Here is a 24,663-nt window from a genome sequence, read left to right as displayed (position 1 = left end):
CAACAAACCCTAGATTTGAAAAACATATTTTTTTTTCCACCCAGGCACCATCTGTCAAAAACAAATAAATGTTATGTATGAAGAAGTTCAATGCACATTCATGAACTTCTAAATTAAAGAACATTAGAAACAAAGCCCCATGCAGTGCATTCAATAAATAAATGCATATGTGTGCACCTGTCAAAAGTCAGACACGAGGTGGGGGGGACGGGGCACCCAACTGGGCAAAGAAGTAGAGGGGAAAAAAGGATAAGAAACAAGCCAAAGACACAGTGACTCATGGGACGGCTATAACCAGTGCAGGCGTATCGCAGATACAAAGGTTCCCTGAGGACCCAAGTCAGGACGGTGGTTTTGATTTCAGGATGAAGCATGGACCCAGGATACAGTAGGCACTCAATCATTGCTGCAGAATACAGTAGGCACACAACCATTGCGGAAGAGACAACACCCTGTTTCATTTTCTAGCCAAATGAACTCAGCTGTGACCCTTGACGTTGCCCATGTGGTAGAGGTCTGCGATAATTCACCTCTTGGGGGTGTCTGTGATGATGCTTCCAGAGACAGGCTATAAGGGGTCGGAATTAAGAGAATTCATGCTTCGATGAATCCACAATATGACCGCACTGTTGGGAAGTGCTCAAAGGTAGGAAGTGGGGCCTGGTTGGAGGAAGGCCAGTGAAGTCCTGTCTTGGGGCTTGTGTCTTGCTCTGGCTTCTTGCTGTATGTCCTCTGTGTCTCCCTGTCTGCAGCAGTAAGTTTTCTGTGTCCGTCCTCTGCGTCTACCTTCTTAGCAATGCTCCCTGTCCACCGTTAGGGAACCCCTTCACTGCAGTGCTCCCAAATGGCATCTACTCTGGTGCTGTACCTGTGTCCATGTAGAAACAGGGAAGCTGAGACTCCGGAAGGCAAATGACTTGCTCCCTTACTCAGGTTAAGGGGAAAGCAAGAATTGAAGCCTAATCTGTGGCCCCACTGTGTGCTTCCCTTGTAAACCATCGAGGTCGGGCTCTTAGTTTCGGGGGGGGGGGCAGGGAGAGGTCGGGGCGGGGCAAATGTGTTAGACAGACGTGTTAGACCATTAGTTGGACGCCTCACTTTTCCCCCTAAATGTCAGGACTTGAGACTTGCAACCAGCCTGTTTTCTTGAGTGTCTCAAGGAGGCTGTCTGAGTCCTGAGAGGCAGGGCCTGGTTGACTACAAAAGGAAAGGCTGATAGAAGTTTCAGGAAAAATCCGTTACAGCTGTAGGAAAGAGGATTTCCCACGAAGAACTACAGGGAACTTGGCTCCGAACTGGCGGCCCTTTGGATGAGAGAACAGTTCTCTCATGGAACGGCTTGCCTGAGGCAGACTACCTGGTTGCAGTTACTTCGGCGGCCACGTGAATGCGCTGTTGTGCAGCGAGTGAGCGAGGCGAGTGGGGGAGGCGTATGCAGTTGGGACTGCGGACCCTCTTTCTGCCTAACAGTCCAGGTCTGGTGCAAAAGTTGTGACTGCTAGCATCGCCCCCAGAGAAGCCAGATGCTGGGGGCCCTGGGAGGGTGGGGAGGGTCTGTGGGGACCCTACCCGACCCAGGCTGAGACCCCTTCCCCAACCTGTCAGTCCTGGTGACTGCCCAGTGTTCTTGGGGGTACTGAACTGAGTGAATCTGAGCCTAGGTGCATTGCAGTGGAAGGGAGATGGGCGGTGGGAGAGTCCCCGTTCCCTTTGCGCAGTGGCATCTAGCATGGAGGGATCCTTAGGGTACCATGACCCTGTGGGTCTGCTTGGTACAGACCAGTTCCCCCCCCCTTAACCCCCCCCCAAGTCCAGAACTGTGAGGGGGTATGTAGCCAGGGCCCCAAAGAGATGTGCTACAGTCTCCTTGTGCTAGGAAGGTCACTGCTTACCGTGTACTGTAGCACAGGCTTTGGGCCTGGACAATGACGCAGTATATTTTTCAGCTGGAAAGAAAAAGATGTGCGTGAGAAAGAGACATGAAAATACACATAGACTCTGTGTGTGTGTGTGTGTTTGTGTGTGTCAGGGTGGGAGTGGGGTATAGAAAACCTATGTACCTGTTAGGAAACCAGGAGAGACCCAAGCCCCCTTCCCCTCCTTCTGAAGGCTCAGAACTGGGATTTTTAGGCTTCTAGTCCCAGCTAAGGGTTAAAGGAGCTTTCACTGCTCCTGCCCGCCCTCAACTGCCAGTGGCAGGGGGCAATAAACCATAATTTTTTTCACCAGAGGGAGAGAGTGACAAGGAAAAAGAAAGATTAATTTTCTTCAAGGACACACACACACACACACACACACGCACACACACACACACACACACACACACACACACACACACACACACGTACGTTTTCTTATGTGCAGGGAGAGACAAACCAACACATTTCACGTATCTTTGTGCATACATAAAGTGCTGGAGCCGAGGACGAGTGTGTACGTGTGTTTTTCCAAGTTGGTGTGTGTTTCTTGGCTGCAGTAGAGGAAATGTTCCCAAGAGGACATTTTCTGTCTAGATAGACACACGCGCGTGCACGCGCACACACACACACACAATGCATTCTTCGTCACTTTCTCCGGAAGTGTGCAATTAAAGAGAGGGCAGGGGGTCGATAGAGACCTGAGTGGTGTGTGTGTGTGTGTGTGTGTGTGTGTGTGTGTGTGTGTGTGACAAGAGAGACAACGGAGAAACAGAACGGTGAACATTTTTTTCCCCTCATTTAGAAAACATTACCTTTCTGGTTTCTTGTTTGTTTTTTGTTTATTTTTTCAGCTAGTGGGAGACAGATTCGGAATGATATGTTTTGGTTAAAAACACACATGAGCACATATACCAGATTTGTGTGCTCACAGCTCATGTGTGTTATTTGGGGAAAGGGGAGGTATTTTGTCCCAGTGATGAAAGCTTTAGAGGGAGATTTTTCTGAGGTAGGTTAAAAAAAAAAAGACAACAACCACAAAATCTGTTCTGCCTGGGAAGACACTGTGTGTCTGTGTGCTGGGAATTACAAAGTACAGTTCTTCTAGTGGGGTCTACACAACAATGAGGGCACAGACTGACTCCCCAGGTGCAGACATGTGTGTGAATAGGTTGAGGCCGTGTGTACTGCATCTGCCTGGGCTCTGTGCAGATTTTCCTATACGGACAAGAGTGCTTGTTTTTCTGCCTGCAGGAAGAGGGGGTCTGACACATGGCGGTGTGGGTACGCGCTCCCTGGTGCACACTCCTCAACTGTGGAGGGGGGTGTGGGAAAACAGGCTTTCTTTTTTCTCAAGGGGAGGGGCGGTCTGTTCTGCATGGTGATTTTTAAAAAGTGAATTTCTGAGTGAAAATGGGAATTTTTGTTTTGGGGCCTGAGATGAATATCTTTTAAATCTCTGCAAGCCGAGATACAAGACACAATCTCTGTTTGTTCTCCAGGTGGCACAATCAGAGATCGATTACATGTCTGCCTTGTGTGTGCTCACATGTATGTTGGGTATTTTTCCTTTCTTGAAAAATAATGTATTTTCTATATTCAGGGAGTAAGCTCAGCATAGAGTTTTTTGTTTTTTTTTTTGTTTTTTTTTTTTTTTTTTAAATCACAACCACAAGCTCAGGCACAATTCTCCCTCCCTTCCCTGTCATTTGTGTATGTGAGTGTGTGTGTGTGTGTGTGTGTGTGTGTGTGTGTGTGAGAGAGAGAGAGAGAGAGAGAGAGAGAGAGAGAGAGAGAGAGATTTTTGCCCCATGGCCAACCTCCAGAGAGGGGCTTTTATGAAAGACAAAGGGAAATATTTTTGCATGGAGACACACATTCTTCCGTGATGCAAAACCCTGAGCCCCATCACCCCGCTACCCCTGCCTGTCTCACAAGAAGCTTTACTTCCTTGAGTGTGTGAGAGACAGAGAGATGAAGACACAGAGAGACCTAGAGACAGTAAAGATTTTCTGCCTAGGAAAAAAACGGTGTTTGGTTTGCAAACGAGCAAGACCACCAAGGAACAATCCTCCACCTGCATGCACACACACACACACACACACACACACACACACACACGCGCGCGCGCGCACACACACAGTTGCCAGGTGTGGGAAGGGAGGGAGGTGGGGACTGCCTCTGGAAAGCCCTGCTCTGTGTGAGGGTGGCCTGCTTCTCCCAGCAAGGAAGGGCTCCAGCCAAAGCCGTTCAGGAGGGAGAGGTCGTTTCTGCAAACACTCCCAGAGATTCTTAGGAGCTGAGAATTAAAAGAGGCTCCATTTTTAATTGGCCACACTTGGTGGGCAGGGGGACATTTCTCTCTGAGCGTTTGTGAATGTGCATGGTGCATATCTGTGAGCACAGGGGGGGAAGGTGGGGGGAGACACACACAAGCATGCTGTTCTTGCTGTAAGCCTGGCAGGCTGACGGCCTCCGTGTGTGCCAGTGGTTTATTCTGCCTCACGACAGAGGGCTTCAGACATGTTCAGACTGTGGGGCCATTTTCTGCCTGGATAGATCCAGCAACTCCAGAGACAGATGTTGGCTGTTAAGTGTGCTGGGTTAGAGAGATAGATAGTTTGTGAGTGTGGGTGGTTTTCACCCTGGAAAAACACGTCTCATGCGTGTGAGAGGACAGAGACAAATGGATAGTTTCTGCTTGTGTCCATGAGCAAAACACACACACACACACACAGAGTCTCTTGACATACATACACACACACACACACACACACTCACACAGTCTCTTGACATACATACACACACACATACACACATACACACACACACACACACAGTCTCTTGACATACATACACACACACTGCCATGAGGGGCGGTGGGGTAGGGGGTGATCAGGCTTTTCTCTGGTGTGGGGAGAATGTTGACAGGACCTCAACAGACGTCCCTGAGAGACAGGTTGCTTTTCAGTTGCAAACATAAAATTTTCCATGAGCTGAGATGTGGCCTTTTGGGCAATGAAGCCGAGAGACTTGGGCATGCTCATGAGTGTGTCTGCTCATCTGTCATCTGACCTGACTCAAGTGTCCTGTCGAAGACAGGAAGAACTGTCATCTTGAACACACATACACATGCACACACACTCTCACATTCACACACCACACACACAAATACACACATACATACACTCTCACATACACACATACACACCACACTCACACACACACACACACACACACACACACACACACACTAATTTTCTATAACAGAGAAGCACTTCCAGGGCTTGATAGGGGGCTCACAGGGGGTGGAGGGCCATTAAGTAATATTCCTGCCTCTCTGCTATGACCGTGTGTGTGTGTGTGTGTGTGTGTGTGTGTGTGTGTATTTACTTTATTTTTTTCACCTTGGCTGAACAGTAATGGGATATCAGGAAGGCAGACTCAAGCATACCCTTTCCCCCTAAACACTTACAACACACATCTTCTGAGTGTGGGGGCGAGTGGCCTATGTCCTGACTCCGGACACAGGAAAGACCTGTGGCTTTACAGACTGAGGCTCCTGTCTGTACCTGGGTAAAGAGGAAGCCTCTTTCTGAGTGTACGTGCTGGCTTGTGTTTTTGAGACCAACTCTTCTGAGGACTGAAGTACATATAGTTTTCCTGTGCTCTGGAGACACAAACAACTCGGGTCAGAGGGTCTCTAGCCCGGCACAGCTGAGTGAGATGGTGCTGGGTCACCCTCCGAGGAGAGAGGACGGAGACCAAAGCCAGCCCCGTCGCTAAGGGGACCCAAAACAACAACTGATTTCAGGGGTCTATCCTGCAGAGCAGTGGCTCTCAACCTTGCTAATGCTGCCACCCTTTAACGCAGTTCCTCCTGTTGTGGTGATTGCCAACCATAAGATTATTTTTGTTGCTACTTCGTAACTGTGATTTTTACTACTGTTATGAATTGTAGTGTAAATCTATGATATGTTGTGACCCACGAATTGAAAACCACTGCTGTAGAGACAGGAGCAAGGCTTGTCCACTGGCAAGTCTGAGATGGGGAGGCTGACTTGTTGATGCCTGTAAGAATTAGGAGCGGGGGAAACAAAGAGTGAGGGACAGTGGAAAAAAAGACAGAGACACAGAAATAGGCAGAGACAAAGACAGAAAGAGAGAGACAGACATACAGAGACACAGAGACTGGCAGAGACAAAGACAAAGAGACAGAGAGATGGAGACAAAGACAGAGAAACCCACAGAGATAAGAAACAGAGATACACAGAGACAGAGACACACAGAGACAGGGAGATGAAGAAAGACAAAGAGAGTCAGAAAGGGGCAGAAACAGAGAGAGAGAGCAGAAATACGAATAGCTGCTGTGACTGGTGAGATGGTTCAGTGGGTAGAAGCTATTGCCACCCAAACCTGAGTTTGAGTTTTGTAACCCCTGTAAAGGAAGAAGGAAAGAATCAACTGCGCACAGTTCCTCTGACCTCCTCATGTGTACCATGGCATCCACACCTCAAATAATAATAATGATGATGATGATAATAATAATAATATGATTTTTTAAAGTTTTTAAGGATACTTGCTTTCCTGGGTCCTTTGATGGGGCATGGCTACTCAAGGGTTGTCTGTAAGTCAGAGGATCCGTTGTCTGGTAAGTAAGTCCTGGTGGGGACAGCTCTTGCTTCATTTACAGTCCAGGATCCCAGCTAGGGAATGGCATCACCCACAGTGGGCAGGTCTTCCTTAGCCAATTATCTCAATCAAGAGAATCCCCCACAGACATTCCTGGAGTCCCACATTTCCTGTGACTCTAAATTCTGTCAATTTGACAGCTAACATTAACTGTGCTGGTTTGAATATGCTTGGTCCAGGGAGTGGCACTATTAGGAGGTGTGGCCCTGTTAGAGTGGGTGTGACCTTGTTAGAGTAGGTGTGGCCTTGTTGGAGGAACTGTGTCACTATTGAGGTAGGTTTTGAGACCCTCTTCCTAGCTTCCTGGAATACAGTAGTCTTCTGTTTGCCTTCGTAACAAGCTGTAGAACTTTCAGCTCCTCCAGCACCATGTCTGCCTGGAAGCTGACATGCTTCCCACCATGATGATAATGGACTGAACCTTTGAACCTGCAAGCCAGCCCCAATTAAATGTTTGCCTTTATAAGAGTTGCCTTGGTTATGGTATCTCTTCACAGCAATGGAAACCCTAGCTAGGACACTAACCAACTAACTAACTCTTCTGGAAGAGATCATTTCTCCATATAAAAGTAACATCAAGAATAGAATACTTGCCGGGCATAGTGGCGCACGCCTTTAATCCCAGCACTCAGGAGGCAGAGGTAGGCGGAGTTTGAGGCCAGCCTGGTCTACAAAGTGAGCTCCAGGACAGCCAGAGCTATACAGAGAAACTCTGTCTCAAAAAACCAAAAAAAAAAAAAAAATAGAATACTTATGTTAAGAATGTGACCCTTGGAGCTGTAGCAGCCATCTTGAGGCTATGGGGATAGCGATACACAAGGGTGGGATGAATGTGAAGTTGGGCTTTACCTCTTGTATGTGACTCACCAGCCCCTTCTGTTGGAGTTGCTTAGAGCTGGCTACTTCATAGACTCTCAGTGGGCATATCAGTCACATGTTATCATGACCTCCCACTGCAGGTGGGTTGGTGTTTTGAACCAAGCAACAAGTTGGTGACAAAATTGCCACCCGGGTACACTTTAGAGTCTTACCTCTTGTTCCTCAGAATCTAAATGCTTGGAAGAGCTTCGAACAAAGCCCATCCCTGTGGGTGTGGGATCTCAGCTGCGGACACTTGCTCCATGCATCTGTGGCAGTGATGACTCTGATGGGTCCTTTGGTGGCTAAGGTGATTTTTTTTCACAGCAACTGGTTCTTCTGAGCCTTAAGCCATGACTACTCATTTCATAGCAGTAGAAAAAGGCTTCAAAGGCATCATCGAGCTACCTACAGGTATACACATGCTACTGGTCAAGTTCAAGTTCAAATCTGTCTTACCTTATAGCCAGTTTCAACATGGCTACTTGAGGTGCCCTTTAGAAACCTACATGTCTCTATCTTCCATCAACAGTGGTCACCAGGACAGGGAAGGGGTCAGCAGCCATTGGCAGATGCAGTCATTGCAGGGGTGAATGGGGGTGAGTTGGTCCTGAGAAGAAGAAACTGGGGTCAGAGTGGCCTGAAAACAAAGGGAATGACCCTGGAACCCTCACATTGGATGTCTGCAAAGTGTTGGCTCCACAGAGGATCACATATACAAGCACTTCCTGTTTCACCCTGTGGACAGCTCTGGGCAGATGACAGCTTGTGATTGGCCCTGGGGTCCCAATTGCCCACAGGAATATTGAAGTTGAGTACTACCTGTTCCTGGCTGAAGCCTGTACCCTGCATTCCACATCCCCTAAGCCTCTTGTGGTGCTCCACAGTCCTGCTTGATAGGCCCAGACACCATGTGAGTCACATTCTCAGACATTGGCATTATCCACATTTTACAAAGGGCAAAGGTAAATCCCAAAGGGGTCAGTCGCCCACTTGAGGCCACCCTACTCATAAAAGGGAGAATCTGGGTTTGTCTGTGACCTTAGAGTTGAAGAGGAAGGAAGGGGGAAAGAAGGGGGGGAGGAAAGGAGGGAGGGGGAAAAAGAGAGGAAACAGAGTTTAATTAAGTTTGAATTTTAAATGAACAATGAATTTTTAAAAGTATACCCTACGCAATACTTTGCTGAAAAAATTATTGCTGTCTTCTAGAAATTATAATTTAACATTTATCCACTACTGCTGTACACTCCAGCCTCCACCCACAGGGACACATGACAAAATACAAACCTCTCCTGGGTCCATTCATTTGATTCATGGCCCCATTTCTCTGAAAGGCCTCTCATTTCTCTCTGTCTATATCTTTCTTCCATTCCTTTCTCCTGCCTTTGTTTTTCACACAGGGAAAGGGATCAACTCTCTTCTCAGTTGCTATGGGAATCTTTATGAGTCTAGGCAAGGCTGGTAGTCTCTAGGGGATGGTGTGTGTTCTTTCCCCTAGTTCATGGCTGGCTATGTAACTTGTGAGCCTCTTAGCAATCTATCAATAGTCATTATGTGTAATGGGAACTCCGGAATTTTGGTTTCTTTAAAAAGCATGGGGATATTATAAGAATATGTTTCCATTTTAATCCCAGGTGTGGGATACGGGACTGCTTCAGATTGTCCACAGCACACGACTATGATTTGCTTCATGCTCTGGCAAAGGTGTAATTTTTCCAGCTTCAGACGGTTTTTGCAATTGTGTGATGTTTAGAATTCTGGGGACTTTTTGGAGGGTATATCGATGTTAGAGCCCTAAGAGGTGGGACATGTTATTGGTTGTTGCTGGTTGTGGTTTGTTAAGTACTCATGCACAAAGAGGAAATAACAACAAGAAGAAATTAGATATCCCAATGATGAAGATCAAACTTTCCCTAAGGAACTTGATGCTCCTAACCAGCAGGAAGTAGTCTGATGATAATGTCACACCCTTACAATCCCTTACTTTATTCAGGGATCTTTTTCCTCTCTTATCTAGTGTTAGGGGGTTAGGGTAGAAGAAGAGTGGAGAAGGGTGGAAGAAAGAAGAACCCACAGAGTACCAAAAAGTCAGCTATAAGACAGGTTACAATTATGCTCCCAAGAAAGTTGACATGGTACAGATGGGTGGTGTGAGTGGGTTTGTTGGTAGAGTGTATGTATATGGGGAAGAATGGATGAAGGGATAGATCGGTGGATGGGTGGATGGGTGGATCAGTGGATGGATGAATGGGTGGATGGGTGGGTGAGTGGTTGGATGAAAAAGAGGATGAAGAGATGGATGGAACATTGGATAAATAAGTGCATGGAAATATAGAATGTGTGTGTGTGTGTGTGTGTGTGTGTGTAGATGTATGGGGTAGCTGTATGGTGTGTGTACGTATGTATGTATGTATGTATGTATGTATGTGTGTGTGTGTACTGGTTTTGTGTGTCAACTTGACACAAGCTGGAGTTATCACAGAGAAAGGAGCTTCAGTTGGGGAAATGCCTCCATGAGATCCAGCTGTAAGGCATTTTCTCAATTAGTGATCAAGAGTGGGAGGGCCTAGCCTATTGTGGGTGGTACCATCCCTGGGCTGGTAGTCTTGGGTTCTATAAGAAAGCAAGCTGAGCAAGCCAGGGGAAGCAAGCCAGTAAGTGACATCTCTCCATGGCCTCTGCATCAGCTCCTGCTTCCTGACCTGCTTGAGTTCCAGTCCTGATTTCCTTTGATGGTGAACAGCAGTATGGAAGTGTAAGCGGAATAAACCCTTCCTCCTCAACTTGTTTCTTGGTCATAATGTTTTGTGCAGAATAGAAGCCCTTACTAAGACAGTATGTATGTATAGATGATGGATAGTTGGTTGATAGATAGATGAATGGTCAATGAATGGATGAATGGGTGGATGAATGGACAGGCAGCTGGGTGGAAAATGAATGACTGGAGAGATGGATGATTGCACAGATAAATGAATAAACATTGGCATGCAAAGAGGGGACATTTAAAGTTGACCTTATAAATCCAAGGATAAAGCATGGGCAGTGAGTGCCGAAGGCAGCAAGACCCCAGCCCTTCTGGGGTGTTCAGAGAGTAGAGCCATGGCTCCCTACCCTCTCTTTCTGGGCAGGCTGTGGGTCTAGTGGTTTTGTGTTCCTGCATCCAAAGATGCTCATTTCCTCCCTAGGAGGGTTTGGAGTCCTTCAGTTTGAGAGTATCCCCAGGGGACCTGGCTCCCCAGACCCTCTGACTGTCCTCTGCAGGCTTTGGGGGTTGCTGGTTGGGTTTCAAGGAGATTCGGCAAGGCAGGCACACATGAACAGACTTTATCACATTGTCAAGAACTTAAAATTGCAGTCATTTGCATGACTTCACTTTAATTGCTGTAATAAATAATTTTTGGTTAATTAGGATGCATAAACTTATATATAATTTATTAACAAAAATAATTTGCAGGGAAAATTGATGTGTTTTTCCATTGGGCTTTCTCGGCAGGTTTTGCAAACCTGGATAAATAAACAATCAACCAAGCAGTGGCAAGAGGACCCAAGCACTTGACTGTGAAGTATTTTCAGACCTACTGTGTGTGGCTGTGTGTTAGTTTGGGGAGCCACTAACAGAAGAAAGCAAGAAACAGTCAGGGTGAAGAATGATACAAATAGCTCTCTATCAGTACTGGAGTCATCTTCTCAACTTTTTAACTGTGCCTTTAGGCAAGTGACTTCAATGGCTCTGTGCCCCTCTTCCTCATCTGCAGACAGTGTCATGGTTTGCACAGAACTCTCTGTGGAGGTGGCTCAGAACCCATTTTCCTTTCTCTGGTAACTACATTCTGATGTTTATTGGAGACTTATTTCTCTTACTTGGTACCTGAGGTTTGAGCAGGGCATGGTAGGCCTTGCAACCCATATCTGGATCAGTTTGATTGAGGTATGGGCATGTGACCAGATTACTCTACCAGAGATAATTCTGAGTCTGATTTCCTCCCAGAGGCCTTGTAATGACACCAGGACATCTAGGTCCATCCATGTCTGAAGGAAGTCTACCACTTGGAATTTCAGATCCATGATCTAATAATATCTGGTGTGAACTTTAACCAGCTTGATTTTTTTTTCTTTCTATGGGCCTCAGCAACACTTCACTGTTAACTTCTGGAACCATGTCAGATCTGGGGGACTTGATAACTAATTAACATTTAAAAGGCAAAAAGAAACAGTAGTGAGCTGACGATGGCCTTGTGGCTAAAAGTACTTACTGTTCTAACAGGACCCAAATTAGGTTCCTAACACTTACAGTGGACAGCTCAGAACTGCTTGTAACTCCAGCTCAAGAGCAGTAGATACCTGTTTCTGAATTCTGAAGGCATCCGCACTTACACAGGTACCCTTCCCCATATGTGTATAATTAAGAATAGTAAAAGTAAGTCTTAAAAAGCAAAGCAAAACAACAACAACAACAACAAAGAAAAGAGAACAAAGGAAAAGACCTGACCTGGGCCTGCTTCCCTGATTATTCTGTGTAGGGTGTCCCACTGTTTGGACTGGTGAGATATGTTTGCGTTTGGTGACAGTTTGTGGTGTAGTGATACTACCTATGGAGCCAAAATCATGAGAACTGATCAAGTTTTAAGATCTCTTTGCAAAGATAAGGAGACCTTAGGACAGTGCAAGTAGAAGGAGGAAGTGTACAGAGATTTTTCCGCACTGCTCTTTCCATACTGTCTGCCCAGATCTTGGTCTGCAAGAACATGCTGTGGCCACCGAGGTACCTGGATGATTCTAACAATGGAGATAAACTGCCATCATCAACTGTGCTAAAGGACTTAGCACACACCTTTTCAGAAAGTTCACCGGAATGTAATCTACTTCCCTTCTCCCAAAGGGAGAAGTATGCTCTCTGACGATAACATAATAGAGTTGAAGTCCTCAGGGTATCCATCTCTTTCTGATCTGATGTATCAAAGCCCAGCTCCACAAATCTCCCTCCACTGACACCTGGCACTGTCCTGCTCGGAGAGGACAGTTCATTTGTTCTGATTATGCCAGTGTCCATTGTCTGTGACCTGTGGCCTTTGTCTGTGACCATCTTGTGGCCACTGAGGCACACACTCAACCTGAATCTGGTCCTCCATTACTAACTCAGCTAAGGCTGGGTTTTCCCTGTGTTCTGTTTTGTGTGAGGACATGCTGGGGTATCACATGTGCTTTCCCTGCCATGTCTGGTACCACTATGGCAGAAGGAAAAGGAGCTGATGACCACATGTCTACCGCATTGGCAGCCCTGTGCCATTTGTTCTTCTCCCTGGGCTTCTCTCCCTCCTCTCTCTCTCTGCCGTGTGACTCCAGGTTGGATGTGTCCATGGCTGTCTTGAAGCAGAGTGGCTATGATGACCGATGGGAGGCCCTCACGAGACCCTTGTGGAGGTGGAAGGCCGATGAAAGACTCTCAGGAGGCCTTCAGAGGACCTCATGAAGATATGTAAGAGGTAAATAGCAACAGGGAGGGGATTCTGGGTGTAACTGCCTGTGAGATGTAAGTAACCCCACTGAACTCATTGACTTACTAGGTTGGACTTGGATAAAGCCCTTCTTATGGCCCTTCTCTGAGTAAATAGATCTTCTTTCTTTAGTTATTTATTTCTTTTGAGACAGGGGTTTTACTCTGTAGCTCTAGCTGGTCTATATAGATCAGAATGACATCAAACTCACAGAGAGCCACTTGCTTCTGCTTCCTGAGTACAGGGATTACAGATGCACACAGTGTGCCTGGAAAAATAGATTTCTTAGTATTTCCCCAGGAAAAGTCATGCCATAGCATCCCTAACTACCGATGCCAGGGATAGAAAAGCAGTCACTGATAGGAAGAAGATTCTCTTTGAGTTGGGGAGTGGTGTGAGAGGGGTGAAGTGGCTGCTTAACCTAACTGGAAGCATTCCTTTTTTGGGGGGGGGGTTTGAGACAGGGTTTCTCTGTGTAGCCCTGGCTGTCCTGGAACTCACTCTGTAGACCAGGCTGGCCTCAAACTCAGAAATCCGCCTGCCTCTGCCTCCCGAGTGCTGGGATTAAAGGCGTGTGCCACCACGCCCGGCTGAGCTGGAAGCATTCCTAAGAACACCAGGAAGAGCCTCTACATAAATCCTCAGGGACAAAGCGAAGCTGAGAGAGGTTTCAACAAAGCCTGGGGCACATGAGTTCTCATGGGGACTCCAGGGATAGAAGGACAGCCCTACACCATGGTACAACTGCAGCAGCTAAGGGAAGTCTTCCAGAGAGCCTGTTGGGATAAGGAGACCCAGATTTGGCTATCTCTAGGGAGCACTGCCACACTGCAGGTCTGCAGCTAACCGGGCCTGCAATGCAGTGTTCACCCCAGGAGGCTCTTCCCTAGATCCCTTAAGTTTGGTCTGAACTGTGAAATGATGTTTTCTATACAATCACCCATGAGAGGATGAGTACACTGCGGGCTTAGGTTGCTGCCTGCCCTGCATATTCTAATCCTTGTTCCAGGGAAAATCCATTTCAGGATAACTGGGAACTTGGTTTACTTCTTCCCCTGGGGTCAGTGTGATAGGAGATATCACACTGCATGGAAAAAAGTTGGGTCAACATCTTGCAGGAGTGCTTGAAGTGCCAGGGGCCAGAACAATGTCCAGGTTTGAGGTCTTAGCCTCAGCTGAGAACCCACACATTGAGGGTTCCCATATGAAGGGCTGGAACCTGTCCTAAGAGACAGGCACTACCAGAGAAAGAGATCTGGAGGCTGGACGGGAGGCAGAGTAGGGATGCCTTGGGAGCATGAGAGACCATTCAACACAAATCTGATCATAGGTTCTTGAACTTCCTGAAAAAGGGCCCTTATATTGGTCTTGGAAGTTCCTGCCCTCTGAGGAGGAGTGGTTGAGCCATTCTGGTCAGCTGCTGAACTCCAGCTGTGGACAAGCAGAGAATCCCCTTTCCCAAAGTCCACAGGTCTTGTGTAGACAGACAGATACATGCATGCAGGCACGCATGCACACACACACACACACACACACACACACACACACACACAGAGAGAGAGAGAGAGAGAGAGAGAGAGAGAGAGCATACAGCATGGCTACAGCCTGCCTGGTTCCTCTTCAGATCCCTTGGTAACTCAGACAGCCGGTTTGTGCAGACAAGTGTGTGAACCATCAGCCCATCAGGCATCAGCCCCCAGTGCGTGGGCTCCATTTCTTTCCGGAAGAGACCACTTCTGAGAGATGCCCCTGTCGCATTCTCCCAACCTCCCTGTGCCAGAATCTTCAGTGCTGGAAGCGAGCTATTCAATAGAACATTTTGCAATTAATTTGGTTTCCAAAACACTGATCAATAAATCATGAAGAAGTCTTCCGGGAACAATTTGTTTCTCTCTCCTCAGGAGCTGCAGGATGACGCTGGCTTTACAAGAGGAAACAAGTTCGGGTCACAGGTGTCTGTGAGGTACCACCACCCAACCACCGCTAAGCCCCATTAAAACCACTCTTTATTGATTTATGTAAGTACCTAATGTTTTCCTCACAAAAGTAAGCCCTTGACCACAGAAAAGGCTGCAAAACCAAGTAGTGCTATTAACAGGCATGCCAACCACAGCAGGCACTCGCGGGGGAGAAGCAGGGTGGGTTACTCTACCAGACCTCTATGTCTTCATGGAACTTGGCTCATCTTCTCAGGGGAGAGGGTGAGTTTCAGATATCACAGAGGTAGAGATGAGCCCCTGGGTACCCTGACAGAACAGAGCTGTGCTGTATCCCTTTCTTGTCTAGTGGGAGTTGACAAACTCTTTAGAGCACAGCACCCTAGGAAGTCAACCCACCTTATACCTGCACCTCAGAGTACAAAGAGACATCTCTGAAGGTCTGAATGGTCCTTGTTGTGTTCTAGCCTCCTGGGCCTAAGCACCACTTTTTGTTTACAGTACGGGTCTTCTACCACCAGCAACGTTTGCACAAAACAAAAACCCTGGAGGCTGGAGACAGCTCAGTTGATCAAGTTCTTGCTGTACAAGCAGGAGGCTGAAAATACTCCCCAGAACCAAGTAAGAATACTAAGCACAATGGCATTTTTCCCTCTGTGCAGGTGATCCAGACTCAGGAAGTTCTTTCAGGATAACCTAACTGAATCTGAGAACCCCAAGTCCCAGATGCATGCCAGAGAGAGAGAGAGAGAGAGGGAGAGAGAGAGAGAGGGAGAGAGAGAGAGAGAGAGAGAGAGAGAGAGAGAGAGAGAGAGAGAGAGAGAGAGAGAGAAAGAGAGAGAGAGAGAGAGAGAGAGAGAGAGAGAAAGAGAGTTGGGGTATCTCTGCTCCATACTCTTTTGGGCTTTCCCCATAATAATGGAGGCTGCAGATGTCCTGGGGGGGGTGTATCTCAAGATCCTCAAGAGGGTACCCAAGTGTCTTGAACTCTAAGTGATGCACCCATGGTCCACTTTGCTCCTCCAAGCACAATGGCTCCAGGAAAGTCACTCATGGAAGATATGGTAACTTAGTCCCAGTACCAGGGAAATGTACTGATTAAATAACTTGGAAGCAGCTGCTAAGTCTGTTTCCTGGGACCTGTTGATAGCTTGTGCCTGTGCTTACACAATCAGCTGGGCTGGGGCTGCTTGATGATTGCCCTACAGGAGATTGCAAGCTTCTGAGGGCAGGAGTCACAAATGCCTTCCACTGCATCACAGACTCCTCAGTTGGATGAAGGGTTAATGGCTAGAGGATGCTTGGTAGGCATCACAGGAGCTCCTTAGGAACAGAAGTGGTTGGGAGACAGTCTTTGAGGACTTTTAGAAGGGTCTCCCCCAAAACATGGGGGGGCATATTAGATAATTCAAGTTCCTTCCAATTGCTAATAGTGTAGAATTCTGAAAAACAAGAGGCCATCTCTGTGCATTAGGAATGAACATTACTCATTGGCCCTTGAGTTGTTAGGAACACTAACCGATGCTACTCATGTGCTGATAATGACGGTGAGAAGCCATCAGTGAGCTCCGTCAAGAGGAGCCACCAGGAACAAAGTGGGGGCTCAGAGCAGACACCACTTCACTGCCCGGAACACTTTGTGCTCTGGGAAGGCCAGGCGCAGAGTTACTGTTAACTTTCCCCGTGACTTTGCTGAGTTCTGGTAATCTTTCTCGGGCTCATTTGAACTATTGATTAAAATCAACATTTTCCCTGGTGCTCCATCTTTTCAATAATGCTAATTTCAGTAATTCATTAAGTTAGGCCCGACAGTGCCTCTGCTTCTAACATTCACAATGAGCTAAGTCTTGAGATGAGAACCTAGGAGAGCCAGTGCACTGTCGTGGGCACAGCTGGCCCCATCACACACGGAACCCTGTGAAGACCCCAAGTCCAGACTGGTTCCAACTCCCATCTCATTGCCAGAACTAGACAATTTCCCAGGAGGACAAATGAGTCATCTTGCTTTCAAAGGTCTTTGCATTAGAGAGACATTCTGCCTTGGACTGTCTCATTCATTCTGGAATTTAATATCCTGAGACATCAGGAAGTCCTCCACAGTATCTAAATTAAATTCCTCCCTCTGAAGCACAGGTCCATTTCCTTCTCAGGAGATAGCAAACTGCCAGCCACACTGTCTGTGTGATAACCAGAGATACATCAATTCTTAGGATGACCTGACCCAACCTCTCTTCCAGAAGAAAGGCACACTTGAAGGTGGTCAAATGTTTTGGAAAGATTGCATAGAGAACTGTTTGCAGACCTGGTATTAGGGGCTAAGACCCTTGCAGACCCTTGTAGGACTCCCCCAATCCCACTTAAAGCCCATTCCCGGTGTCCTCCCTACAAGGAGCCCAGATCATGACTGGGCAATGTCAAAGATGTGAACAGCCATGTCACAGGGAAGGAAATTGCAGTCGGCTGCTAAAGTACAAGACAGGTTGTTCAGATTCCTTCATAATGCAAGCGGTGCAGATGAGCCACTGGTGGTGCATCCTTTGGGCTGACCACACCCTGTGCTCTCTCTGCTCCAAGGGAGAAACAAGAAGCCTTTGACTTCTGCAGAGGGGAGCAGAGAAGAGCTCCTGAGAGCCTTGGTGGTATCCCCTGAACTCAGAGTACAAGAGCCTTTGGACTTGGAGACTCCTCTTTCAGGGATTTGTTCCATAGCATACTCGTCCACAGACACAGAAAACATCAACAAGCACAGGTGTGCAGCAACTTCCATGAATGGCTGTTCTTCACGCACAGGCCATCTTCAAGAGCCAATCCAGTTCCTCTGCCCGAACAGGAAATGCTGAGGAAACCAAGGTGTAGAGAACTGGGTATCAGATATAGCTGCATACAGGAAGCACAGCAGTCTTCATACATGTTCTGCGTTGATACCCACATTCATGTGTAATGCTCTTCCAAGGATCAAGAAAGTGCTATCTGTGGTTGCACATCAGGAGTCTCCGAGCTCGACAGTACTTTCAGTCTGACTTGGCCCTCAGCCCTTAGGCAGGCCATACCCTCCCCACTTCATCCCCTTTCTGGCAGCTTTTTTCCCTCCATTAGCCCCTCAGTTCCACCAGACAAACTGGCGTACCTACACCCATGTACCTGGACATTCCCCTCCCACATTTGAAACTTTTTTTTAATCTGATATCACTAACACCACAAACTCATCCTTCCTTCTGGAGCCCACTCCACCTCATTTCCTCTTTCTTCTTCAGATGGCCTCTGAGTTCTCAGATAGAGACTCAAACATGGACCACCTGGGAGGCCTCAGACAAGCTCATCTCTGGCATACCCATTTCTCCCTCCATGGACTGTCTATTGCTTGAGGGAGTGAGTTCAATGTGCAGTAAATAATCACGAAAATATCAGCATCATCTCCATTACCATTCTCATTTCACAACTGATGATTCTTAAACAAGTGTGGGATGTCTTTTGTGGGAGTAGAAGGAAGCCACAGCACTTTCAAAGGTCTGGAGATATGCCATGTTAGTCCTCCAACTCAGGCTAGGCCTGGGGCCTGACCTTTCCCCTATGCCTAGCTATACTTGACATCCTTAGGTGTGGCTAGAGCCAACGACAGACTCTAGGCAGCTCAGGGATATCTTTCATGATCCATCTTGTGTTTCATTGATCTTGAATCACTATAACCTTCTGTACCATGGCAGTGGCTCTCTTCTTGCCAGGAGGCTGCCATCTTAGTCAGCAGAGCCCCACTATCCACAAATGTATCTATGCGATAAAGACATAAAGAATGACCCAAGGCCCCTAAAAGTTCGCTGTCTTGTCCCTTCAATAGGGGTTTTGGGGCTGCTTGAAACTCAGACTTTAACCTACTCCACTTTTCCCCAGAAATGGGACCTCAGAGAGATATCATTCCATCTGAACAAGAGTGGCAGGCTTAGAAAGAGCTGCATCCAAGTGTTGGCAAGGACACACAGCAGTAGAAGCTCTCAGAATCCACAGAGAGGAACATAGTGGTCACAACTGTAGGATGCTAAGTAGACCGAGGGACATTCACATGAGGAAATATTAGCAAGAACACAACAGATTCCTGACTCTCTAGACATTATGTTAGTAGAAGAATCCAGATGCAGGCAAGCACAGCCGTCTCTTTTGAGGAATTGAAGAGGAGGCAGAATTAATTATTACATTGGAGTCAGAATATGGTTTGGCTCGAGTAGCCAGAGGAGAGGGGCTATGAACTTAGTAAGGGGAGTGAAGAAGGTTTTCTGCTGGCTCAGTTGTGGGGTTGTCTATGAGAACATTGCTTTACAATGTTATCGGGTTGGACACACTGGTGACCCATGGTCAGGTTGGTGACCAAGTGGATATACACATAGCAGAATTTATAGAGCTGTAAACTTATACTCTGAGCATGTTACTGATTGTAAATAAACTTTACGCACACAGAAATCTGAAAGAAAATTCACCTTGTTCTGCTAGATCCATTGTCAATGTTTTTCACTTTAAATTAAACCCACTGTACATGCAAAGGCACCGTTGTTAGTAAATTCTGTATTCCCAGTGTCTGTACTTAAAATGTACATGTTTTATGCAGTTTATGGCAAAGAGGAAGGCAAGAATAATTTCAGGTTATTGTGAAGCCGCAGTTGACACATATGGAATTGCTCTGCGTACAGGAACACTTCTAGATACTTTATTGCCTAATAAGGAGAAAGTTATACATGCCATTTCTCAGCCCAGGGATTGCTGTCAGAGCAATATACGGAGGCAGAGGAGGGTCTGCATTATCTGTGGTGGAATTTTGTTTATGGAGAGACAGGTACCCTGGAGCCTGCCTGGGAGGGTGTGGGTAGCCGCTCAGGTGATTGATGGAATGCTTTAATTGCTAAGAAGCCTGCAGGGCTGCAGCTGGGTCTGGGCCTCCAATAGACAGCCCAACACCTCAGTGAATGGTTGGGCTGGCCTTGGCTACACATTTCCATTTCTGGATACTTTCCTCTCCTACCTAAGCTTTGTCTTGTCTAACGCCGTCTCTAGTTTAATGGGGGACTTTCTTGGGGGATAGAACCTGGGGTTTGTGCATGCTTGGTAAGCATTCTACCACCCATGATACATCCCTAGTATATCTATCTTCAGTTTGTTTGTGTGTGGGAGGGGTCTTTCCTTATATTTTTGCACGTGTGTCTGTCTGTCTGTCTGTCTGTCTGTCTGCAGCCTTTGGTGTTGTTCCTCAGGTGCCATCTGCATTGAATTTCTAAGACAGGGTCTCTCACTGGTCTGGAATTCACCAGTTCCAATGATCAACCTGTTTCTGCCTCCCTGGTACTGGGATTTTGAGTGGTGCCACCATCCCAAGGTTTTTTGGTTCTAGGGATCAAACATGGGGTTCTTGTGTTTGCATGACAGCTGTCTTCCCAACCCACATCCCCAACTCTTGACTGCCTTGTGGTTTCCTGGAGAGTTGGCAGCCCCTCTCTTCTTATCAGATCCCCACAGTAGCCCTGGGAGACAGGCTCAGGGGTAGTCATGGAGGAATCTTCGAGGTTCATCCTTGTGAGACAGAGTCAGGTTATGCCACTGTCATTGGCCCCTGACATTGTACAGCCCCACCCACTGTCCCCAGAACCCTCTGCTGATTTGTCTTCCAAACTCTTCCTCCCTGCTTTTGGCCAGACCTTGAACGCTTTCCCATCCAATGCAACTGATGTTCCCTGACCCCAGAGAGTCTCAAACTGTGGAAATCTCCTTTGATGGAGCGTTTCACAGAACAGGGTTCATGGATGGACTGACTTGGGGAGGAGGTAATACAACCATAGGACGTTGAGTAATGTGTACCAACCAACTGACTGCCTGGTAGATTGTCTCCTGGCAGTCTTTTGTGGAACCCCTTTGGCATAGGACCCTTCTGCTTAGGCTTCTGCTCTATCCGTTGAGGCTGCTGAGGGTGAGCCCATCATGTCAGTCAGAGACAGAGCCTTAAGTAATGTTTAGTGTCTGCTTGGGGAGCACGCTTGAGCCTGGATCCCTGAGAGGTCTGGCTGGGAAATAGCAAACACCCCACTCGGTGTGGATACTTGGGGTGGGCTGCATGAATTAGCACTGCACAAGGTCATCGTCATTCCGTCAAGACAGCTCCACTGTGCTTTTGCTCAACTGCAAGGGCATCTGGCCTTCATCAATCTATCGATTGCTTTCAGCCCTAGAATTAAACAATAAAACGTGCTGCCCAAGTGAAAACAAAGTAATAAAGCATCTTTACCCACAGGTGTAGCTCTCGTCGAGCTCTCAACTCAGAAGAAGGGGTGAGATGGGGCCGGGTGGTTCTGTCAGGGAAGTCCTGACCCCATCTCTGGGACCTACCAACAGGTGTTGGCTATGTCATGATGGTATTGAGTCTTTTTGCCCCTCTGTTAGCCCCTTTCTCTTTTTTGTGGGTGTGTGGTATACGCATGTGAACTTGGGTGTGTATATGGAGGCCAGAGGTCAGAGGTCAGTGACTAGTGCCTTCTATTAATGCTTTCTACCACCCTGTATACTGTTTGTTTTCTTGGATTAGGGGGCCAGCAAGGCCCTGCTCTTGGTGGTCTCTGGCTACCCTATCCAGCACCGAGGTCCCAGGTGTACAGCACCCGCACACCCAGCCTCTGCATGAGAACCAGTGATCCAAGCTCGGATCCTCGTGCTCACAGGACAAGCCCAGTGCCAACGGAGCTATCTTCCCTACCTTTCCAGTTCTTGCTTAATACTTTCAAAACTTCATATGCTGAGGGAATAGGCTGCAACAGAAGGATGCATGGCAGATAAATCTGCTGGGCTGAGATGAAGCCCACTGTGCCTCAGACCTTGAACAGCATCAGCTCTCACCAGACTTCCATCCTGCAAGAGACCAGATAATCCACAGCCCTCCTCACAGTGCCAGCCCATGATGGCAGTTCTGCCTTGTTACTCATCCCGTCCTGCCCTAGCGAGGAACAGCCGGACCCTCAGGGAGGCAACAGGAGCGTGTGGTTCCAGCAGCCAATGTTATTAACCGCCTGAACTAGCAAATTGGATTTATGATAGTATAAATTAAAATTATGCTAACTCTTCTTTCAAAGCGCCAACCCTAAACACAAACTTAAATTAAGATGTTCTTCACAGGGATGGTATGAGAGGAACTGTCGTGAGAGTGGACCCAGTGAGACTGGGGATGTGACATAGCAGTTCTTTTCAGCTCCAAGCCTGACCACTCCAGAAAGTCCTCCACATGCAAATGTCTGACCCCAGTGGAGGAGCTGGTATAAACAAGGAAGATCGTGCCTGCCAGCCGTGCCTGGGAACATCCGAAGCTTCTTAGTCCCTTCAGGGGTTTAAGCAGGAGTCACTGTGAGGTGGAGAGATCTAATTGGGAATTTAATGAGACTCTGGTCCTGGACTCAGCCACACTCCCGAGGGGTGTTACAGCTTGCTCTCAACTCACCCCCATATCACCCAAGGGAGAGCCACAACCCCTGGCCTAAGCTTTTTGCTTCTCTCAGCTGCCAACCATTGCTGCCCGTCCTCAGAAATTGGCTTGAACAACTGCATCATGGTCTGTCAGGGAAATTCTATTGTTCTCAGCTAACCTGAAGGCTGAGGCAGGGGGATTGTCAAGTTCAAGGGCAGCCTGGCTAACTTAGTGAAATCCTCTTTCAAAGTGAAAGACTGACAGGGGTAGATCAGTGATAGAACATTTGCAATAGGTTCAATCCTCAGGAAAGATGGATGGACGGAAGGAAGGAAGGAAGGAAGGAAGGAAGGAAGGGGTAGGCAGGCCACATGAGACCTGTCAGAGAGAGTTGGGTGGGGGTCAGGGGTGGGGCTCCCTGTGATTCAGATCAATTTCTTCAGTAACTTTGGCTAGAATTTGCCCCCTCCATTCATGGGTATCTTATTCATTCATTCATAACCCATCCCCAGAACACAATGTTTCCAAGCCAGGTGGCTTCTGGGACTTTGGCAGTCTGCACTGATTAGAGGTCCTGAAGAACTGTCCCTCCTCCTGAGCTCTGGCTTTGAGGAGGTTCTTTTGCTGAGGATCTATCCAGGTGGGGGATGTGGAAGTCCAGCTAGCAAGTGAGGCCTATGGTGGAGAGAGTATTTTTTTTTTTTTTTTTTTTTTGAGACAGGGTTTCTCTGTATAGCCCTGGCTGTCCTGGAACTCACTTTGTAGACCAGGCTGGCCTCGAACTCAGAAATCTGCCTGCCTCTGCCTCCCGAGTGCTGGGATTAAAGGCGTGTGCCACCACGCCCGGCGGAGAGAGTATTAAGAAGAGAAGGAATGTCCATGTCAGGTGTGAAGGGCGAGGGAAGGGGAAACAGGCTCTTGTTTGACTGGATATGCGGGGTGGGAATGATATCAATGGTATTAGGAAAAGCTACATCAGAGGAAGTTCTGAGGATCCAAACTGGGGAGTTCAGTAACACAAAGGCCCTGAAGGACTGAGAAGGCTTTTCTTCTTTCCTTTCCTTTTCTTTCCTTTCCTTTTCTTTTCTTTTCTTTCCTTTTCTTTTCTTTTCTTTTCTTTCCTTAAAACTATTAGCCATGGCTCACCTGAAACTCACTGTGTAGATCATGCTAACCCTGGTATCACAGGACTGGGATTATAGGCACACACTACCATTCCAAGCCCCCCCCTCTCTCTCTCTCTCTGTCGTGGCTGCAGTTAGAGAGGACTGGCCCAATAGGAGGACTGAGATTATCAAGTGGAGGCAGACTGCAGAGCCCTTCAGATACCAGCAGCCCCACTCAGCTGTGGTGAGAAAGGCCAAGAGCCTGCTCAGTGCTTAGTAGGCATGAACGACATTCTCCTCACTACTAACCATGGCAATAGAAACCCTGGACTCTGTGGTGCCACAAGCTGAGGCCCATCCTTGCTTAGAGGCTGCTAGTTCTGAGAGATGGGAGATGACTACTCATATGCTACAATTCCTGGCATCGGCATTGAGGACCTATACCTAGACCCCTAGTATCCACATAAAAATGTCAGGCATGGCAAGTGCTTCTGTAATCCCAGCACTGGGGAGGCAGAGATAGGAGGAGCCCTGGGGTTCGCTGGCCAGGCAGTCTAGCTGTTGGTGAGCTCAGTGATAGGCTGTCTGAGAAAATAGGTGGAAAATGACTGAAGACACCTGAGGCTGACCAGGTGGTGTCTACATGCACGCATACACAGATGCACCCACAGGTGCACACACTAACACAACACATATAGGCAAAGAGAATACATGAAGTTCAAGTTCAAAGTCCTTTGAGGATGTGTGCACTGAATCAGTCTCCAATTTTACCTTTGTGGACAGTATCATTCCCTGCCTACTCCATCCTTCTGCCAACACCATTACCAGTCATGTCGGAGTGACCCAAACCTTTTGGATGGTATTTACTAAGAAGACACATTGGTCTACTCTGTCCAAAGACACATAGAAGTAGTAGGTCCCCAGAACCTGTTGTATAGGCACCTGTGAGACCAGAACTAGAAGTGGCTGCTGAGGGGTACATAAGCTTTGGAGTGACTGGCCAGTGTTCCTGATTCTTGGTGGTTTGGCCTATCATCACTGTGTGTTGCCATTTTCCAACACTGTGTCTGCATAGACATTTTCCATCCAAGCAAGCAGAGGTGGTTATGGTGCTGGACTACAGATCTGTGGGCTCCAGACCCCCAGGAATGGTCACAAGCGGCTGCCTTTTTCATGGGAAACTTCCTCAAAAATTAAACAAAGGTGGCTTGTTTTGGCCAAGCCACCCCG

General features: G+C 47.5%; 1 long non-coding RNA gene across 1 annotated transcript; it reads left to right on the top strand.

The window, feature by feature from the left end:
• Positions 1-209: 209 nt before the first annotated feature.
• On the top strand, positions 210-19,052 carry LOC115489499. The gene is made up of 4 exons (XR_003953980.1): positions 210-646; positions 10,960-12,949; positions 14,863-15,519; positions 17,473-19,052. It is a non-coding gene; the product is annotated as an uncharacterized LOC115489499 (long non-coding RNA).
• Positions 19,053-24,663: the final 5,611 nt, after the last annotated feature.

Source organism: Mus musculus, chromosome 2 (assembly GCF_000001635.26).
Source record: "Mus musculus strain C57BL/6J chromosome 2, GRCm38.p6 C57BL/6J".
In the NCBI taxonomy this organism is placed as follows: Eukaryota; Metazoa; Chordata; class Mammalia; order Rodentia; family Muridae; genus Mus; species Mus musculus.
This window is presented reverse-complemented; position numbering and strand designations above follow the sequence as displayed.